The following is a 7,190-nucleotide window of genomic DNA, read 5'->3' as shown; positions in this document are numbered from 1 at the left end:
TTGTTTGGTCAATCGGTGCTGCAGAGTCATCCGCACTCTCCCGCCCATTCTAGAGCTTTGGTATAAACCCCATGGTTCTTGAAGCATCCCCAGCATTCTCTAGGACATAAGGAGAAAATAGGATTTTAATACCTACCGGTAAATCCTTTTCTCTTAGTCCATAGAGGATACTGGGCGCCCATCCCAGTGCGGGCTGTATCTGCAGTTTGGTTGTAGTTACGCTCATGTTGAGTTGAGTTCAGTCAGTCTGTGACTGTTGTTGGTCATGCCGTTGCATGCGTTGTTGTTAAATGCCATGTTGTACGGCGTGTTTGTGGTGTGAGCTGGTATGTATCTCACCATAGTTTTAAAATAATTAAATACATCCTTTTCCTCAAAATGTCCGTCTCCCTGGGAACAGTTCCTATAACTGGAGTCTGGAGGAAGGGCATAGAGGGAGGAGCCAGTTCACACCCAATCAAAGTCTTATAGTGTGCCCATGTCTCCTGCGGATCCTGTCTATACCCTATGGTTCTTGAAGCATCCCCAGCATGCTCTACGGACTAAGAGAAAAGGATTTACCGGTAGGTATTAAAATCCTATTTTACACCATGTGAGTGACCTAACTCTATGGGAAAATAATAAACCTACTATTTTAATTTTACCTGGTGTATGTCATCCTTAGTTTATGAAACTGGCACACCAGAGAAAGTTAATTAAGCTGGCTAAGTTTGTCCACAAAGTGGAAAAGCAGTGTAATATGGAGGATGTGATGAAATTGTTTGCTGAAATGGCAGCAATCTCAGATTCAGCTAATGCATGATGCATTAAAGGAAATTAGAAAAGGTGGGCAGGAGCGGGAAGTGTTACAAATGCTTACACCATCTGATGATATTGAAGCATTTTTGTGCACCTTTGATTGCACTACGGTTCATTTAATGACCAGAGGAGGAGCGGGCTGCCAAATTAGTTTCATGTCTCATAGGGGAGTCGCAGAGAGCATATGTTGATTTGACAGTGTCTGGGGCCAGCACAGTATACCGGTGCCGGAATCCCGACACCCGGCATACCGACATAAATTCTCCCTCGTGGGGGTCCACGACCCCCCTGGAGGGAGAATAAAATAGCGTGGCGCGAGTAGCGCGCCAACGTGCCCATAGCATGGCGAGCGCTCGCCACGGTGTAGGTATGCCTGCGGTCGGGCTCCCGGCGCCAGTATGCTGGTCGCCAGGAGCCCAGCCGCCAGCATACCATACTACACCAAGCCAGACTGAGTAAAGACTGGTTGCAGCCAGATAAAAACTCTGCACAGTATGTGGTGGAATTGAATGCTCTAGACTATGCTACAGTGTACATTTATTAGACCAGGTTGTAAAACAATGGGCCCAAAACAGCCTAAACCCAAACGTTTGAGGGGTTGGCAGTGGCAATTGAGTGGTACCTGAAACTGGTCAAAGCCAAGCAAGGGTTCCAGCTGATACTTAAGCCCAGAACCCAGGTCCCCTTGGTCAAACCCAACAACTCACCTCCAACTGTGTTTTGAGTTTGGTGTGTCCAGTCATATGTGTAGAGACCTCCCAAAGCAGGGTGGGCCGATAGATTGCAGCACAGGGAAAACCACTTGACCTATGGTCAGCATGGCTACTGAAAGCATCTGGCTTGTGGAAACCACCGTGTTTCATCTGATGGTACAAGTTAAATGCCAATAGGTCTGGGCATTAGTTGATACTGGCAGTGCATTTACTGTCATCTCTGCTAACTTGGTTCTTCCCGGGGCTGACCACGTGTTACCCCCTGTAAAGGTGCTATACATACATGGAGATATAAAATAATGCCCACATGTGCACCTGCCAGTGGTGATAAAAGGGTGACCAGTGAAAGTGGTAGTCAAGGTAACCTCCAGATCACCATATCCCCTGAGTTTAGGCTGTAAAGATCTGCTCCTAAAGGAGGTGATTAACTGGCTTGGCATTGGTGGGCAGACAGAGGCTGAGGGATCCCAGGAACCAAGATCTACAGGATGCCAACGTTCTGTGACTGTAAAATCCTCCTTGGCCAGTGAGCAGCAGAGGGACAATGAGACCAAGGGTTGGTCTCCCATGAGTAAAAGAGTGTCTTTATAGGACTTTGGGCAGGATCAACAGAATGATGGATATTTGATAAATAGATTTGAAAGTGTACAGGTGAATTGTAGGGTACCGTATATACTCGAGTATAAGCCGACTTTTTCAGCACTTTTTTTTGTGCTGAAAAAGCCACCTCGGCTTATACTCGAGTCAGTGCAGGCAGAGGCAGAGCAGTGTGAAGGAGGGACATGGAGCGCACAGCGCGCGGCGCTCCTGTGTCCCTCCTGCATCTCCGGCGGCAGCAGCGGCGGTTCTATTACAGGAAATACCCGTTCGTGACCTCTGATCACGAACCGGCACTTCCTATAATAGACCCGCCGCGGCCGCCGAAGATGCAGGAGGGACACAGGAGAGCCGCGCACGCTGTGTGCTTCGTGTCCCTCCAGAAGACAGCGCGGGATCGACGGAGGGGTAAGTAACAGCACTGTGGGGCATACCTGGCACTTGGGGAGGGAACGTATCTGGCAGCACTTGGGGAGGGAACGTATCTGGCAGCACTGTGGGGGCATATCTGGCAGCACTGTGGGGGCATATCTGGCAGCACTGTGGGGGCATAACTGGCAGCACTGTGGGGGCATAACTGGCAGCACTGTGGGGGCATATCTGGCAGCACTGTGGGGGCATAACTGGCAGCACTGTGGGGGCATATCTGGCAGCACTGTGGGGGCATATCTGGCAGCACTGTGGGGGCATATCTGGCAGCACTGTGGGGGCATATCTGGCAGCACTGTGGGGGCATATCTGGCAGCACTGTGGGGGCATATCTGGCAGCACTGTGGGGGCATATCTGGCAGCACTGTGGGGGCATAACTGGCAGCACTGTGGGGGCATAACTGGCAGCACTGTGGGGGCATAACTGGCAGCACTGTGGGGGCATATCTGGCAGCACTGTGGGGGCATATCTGGCAGCACTGTGGGGGCATATCTGGCAGCACTGTGGGGGCATATCTGGCACTATGAGGGCATATCTGGCACTGAGGGCTGTGTACGGCTAGAGCTGCATTTCCCACCCTAGGCTTATACTCGAGTCAATAAGTTTTCCCAGGTTTTTGTGGTAGAATTAGGTGCCTCGGCTTATATTCGGGTCGACTTATACTCGAGTATATACGGTAATTACTGCTTTACCACCAGAAGTGGTACCATACTGTGTTGAAAAAATTATTTATTGTACCGGGATTATGATTTGCAGGGTAATACAGAAGACCAGTTGTTGGTTCCACAGAGACATGAGCAGATGGTAGTGAGGGCAGCTCACACTCATCTGTGGGGTGAAAATTTAGAGGAGGAAAAATTTCTCAGTAAAGAAATACTATCAAGTGTGTCAGAAGACTGCACCCCCGGTCAGAATTTAGGCACCCTTGGTTTCCCTGTCTATCATTTCCATGCATTTTCAGCAAATTGGTATGGATTTGATAGGCCAGTGGATAAATCTGCTCATGGGCATCACTGTACAGTATATTAATAGAGGTTGACTATGCCACAAGATACCCAGAGGCAATACCGTTATGTAATATGAAGTCGAGCAGTGTTATGAACCCAGTTGGGAATACCAAAAGAGGTCTTGACAGACCAGGGTATGCCTTTTGTCTTAAAATGAATGAAAGACCTTTTTCTTCTGTTATGGGTGGATTGAATTACTACTTGCGACATGACCAAAGAATTGTACAAAAAAGAGAGCGAATGGATCTTTCGCCTCGGAACTCTCAGACCCCTTGGACTGAATGAAAACATTAATTATGGCGCCTTCCTATAATATTATCTAATACCAATATTGTCTATACATTTTAGCCGATTTCTCATTTTCCTCACTTTAGCCTCTTTTCCGCCATTCCAGGGGGTGTACTCTACCCCCGTAGACTTGCCATGATTCTTGCTTTATCCATCTCTCTTCATTCCACAACCTTTATCCCTTCCCACCCCCACCTTCTCCATGGTTCCCTCCATATCAGTTGCACACACGTTTATTATTTTCTACTTTTAAAGTTTTTATCTCTACACTCATCATCCTTTTCTTCATGTATTATTTTCCCATAACCTTTCAATTATTCACCTACATCTATTCATGTAGCTGTCCCCCCAACACCAACCTTCATCAATTTGTTTCATTCATTTATTTCATTTCATTTTCACTTTTTCTATATATATCTTTTTATATATTTTTATATATTTTCCACTTTTTATACCAGCTTCTCCCATCATAGGGATTTCACTTCCCACCACAGCTCAAGTCTTCCCACTCAGGGGATACCTCATCTTTGTGCAGACCTCACTTCAAGTTGCACTTTATACCTACCCAAGATCCCAAATGACATTTTGCATGAAGCGATTTTTTCACTGTCATCTCTAACCTAACTTGTAATTCAATTTAATTACCCCACTCACTCCATTTCACTTCATTTCACCTCTTTCCCTTCACTTAACAATCATAACCAACACCTCTTCCCTTAGACCTTTTTACTTATATACCCTCCCGTCACATTGGCAGTCCCAATTGTATCAGCTAATTCTATTCACCATACTCCCCTCCCTTTATCACCTACACCTCCTTGCCCCTACCCTTCACTCCCCTGGAGTTCTTTTCCCCCTCGTCTTGTTCCCCTCTTTTTTCTCATCTAGCCCCCAGCCATAAAGGCAATTAGTCTCACACCCTGTGGTGCGTCATAATTCATGCATCACTATCATTCCAAAATCTGCACCTTGGTGCACTTCATCAATTTTTACTATAGTACATTTTAATGTTTATCTCTTATTCCTGCTTTAACAACTCCTGGTAAGCCATTCCCTTTTCTAAAATGGTGTCCCGTTACTCGCCCATCTATGTTACATATTTTATTCACTCCTTGCAAAACCCCATAACAAGACCGTCCCCGTGACCGGGTCACTAAGGTCACAGGGATGTTCCTTTCTCTTCCTCGTACATGTACACCTGCGCCCCTTCCCCAGCTCCCGGTCCGCCCACGTATCGCGGACCTCAGGCGCGCCCACTCCAGAATGTCTGGGATGCGCCATCTACATGCTCCCATGGACAGCACAGGAACCTCAAATCAGTACACCCCCAAATTATCTTATTCAGATTCCCTATCTTTGTATTTTACAACTCCCGGCAAGTTATCTCCCATCCCAAAAATGGCATTCTGATATTTGTTTGTTTATGACCCTACTTGCATCATAATGGGTCCATGCAAGAAGGACACACATTCCAAACATACACATTCCCATTATCCGCCAATTCATAAATGGCCCAGGCGTATTTATGCTCCGAATGGCCAGGACGCCCTGCATATACGTCCCGATTAGTCTCTAGTTTTAGACAGGGTTTCTCTCAAGGTATTTCTCACAGCTTCCTGCACACATGTCTCAGTACCAGCTGGCAACCCCGGCCCGGCATCATTGCTAGCACCAACGCTAACATTTACATTTTTAGTGCTTCAACAGTGTTACCTTATTCTAACTCGTTTTTATTTACTCTGATATACGGATGCTTACATGAACTCCTGGCAAACCCATTTACAATATGGCGCCGCTCTCTGTCCCCGTAACCGGGTTACTATGGTGACAGGGAGGCTTTTACCGTGCATGCTCACTAGCGCTCCGTCCCCTGTGCTCCCGATCTGATCACGTGCCGCTGACGTCAAGTGCGCCCACGATCAGAATGGCTGGTATGCGCCGTCAACACACTCCCAGTGACCGCACAGGAGCCTCCAACATCCCCGCCCCCAGGCTCAATCAGACACAAACCTCCGATTGGCTGCTACTCAAAGTAACAGGGTTTTTAAACCCCACACATAGTTTGGAAATGCGAGATCCCGGAAGTGAACAAGCCCAACGGGCGAAACGCGTTTTCCACGGACCCTGTTATGGAACCTTTCCATGGAGGACTGCTGGTTATCATCGGCTCCCTGATTCTGACACTATGAGTATCATTTTGTTATTTAAATTCTGAATCTTTACGGTGACATGTGCATATTGCATTAGATATACCAGTGATTATAGTATTTGGGATTCCTTATGTATATCACAATTTATTAATCCTAATGATTGCAGGTTAACTTACCTTTTGCACACTGTTTCACTACAATTACCCAAGCAGTGTATTACACTCCATACTTTGGGTTAATTTTTTTTCTCAAAAAATAGTGATTCTTGGCCACTGTACTCATAGGTGCCTATGCACAAAAAGAATGTATCTGTACTCTCTATTTTGGACTCACAAATTTACCTGACGTTTTTTCATGTGTTATTGATTTTTGTTATATATATATTTTTTCTCTTTGATATAATCATTCCATCTTGATTAGTCCAATTAGACTGTCATATTCTTTTTCTTTTCTCTCTCCTTTTCATTGCTTACCTATTTTCAGTGGACTCTCATCCATGATCCAGGGTGCACTACGTCACTGAGTGGCAATTGTTTCACCTTGCCTAACGTGGAAAGCAGATCCACATACTAAAAGACCTTATCTTTCCCAATCTCCCTCTTCCACTATTCCTATATAGGTGCACTCTCATTGGTAGATAGCCTCTCTACTATCATACCACGCTGCCAATGCCTGATCTCATCCGATCTTGGAAGCCAAACAGCAGTGGGCCGGGTCAGTACCTGAGAGGAGACTCCCTGGGAATACCTGGTGTTGTAGAGTAGGATACTATTCCCCTTCGTTTGAAGGGTGGACACCAACAGCAGTATCACCACTATTCACTCCTCCCTTTTCCTCATCTTTTTCTTTATCCTTCCTTCTCTCTCTTTTTCCAACTGTTTCTGCATTTATAATAGCGTTCAGGTATATTAAGATACTTTGCTAAATTGTGCCATATGAACAACAGGTGACCAGCAATCTGTCCAGTATTGACCCCTTTTTAGTGGTCTTTCAAAGACATAATAACTGACCTCCCTGGTTGGTCTCATTAATACAGAACCTCTGTACTGGTCAGGAGAAACGGGTGTCAGACTATCAGGTGTCTGCAGCCTTTCTAATCCTTCTTGTGTGATTAACAGACCAGAACATTTCAATATTTTTTCAAACTTTTCTTACTTGGTACATTTTTCTTTGGATCTCAGAGGGATAATAATAATTTTTAATTCAT

General features: G+C 45.9%; 1 pseudogene; it reads left to right on the top strand.

Annotated features, from left to right (window-relative positions):
* Window positions 1–6,627: 6,627 nt before the first annotated feature.
* LOC134944585 (5S ribosomal RNA) lies at window positions 6,628–6,745 on the top strand (annotated as a pseudogene).
* Window positions 6,746–7,190: the final 445 nt, after the last annotated feature.

The sequence above is a fragment of the Pseudophryne corroboree genome, chromosome 1, assembly GCF_028390025.1.
Source record: "Pseudophryne corroboree isolate aPseCor3 chromosome 1, aPseCor3.hap2, whole genome shotgun sequence".
Taxonomy (NCBI): Eukaryota; Metazoa; Chordata; class Amphibia; order Anura; family Myobatrachidae; genus Pseudophryne; species Pseudophryne corroboree.
This window is presented reverse-complemented; position numbering and strand designations above follow the sequence as displayed.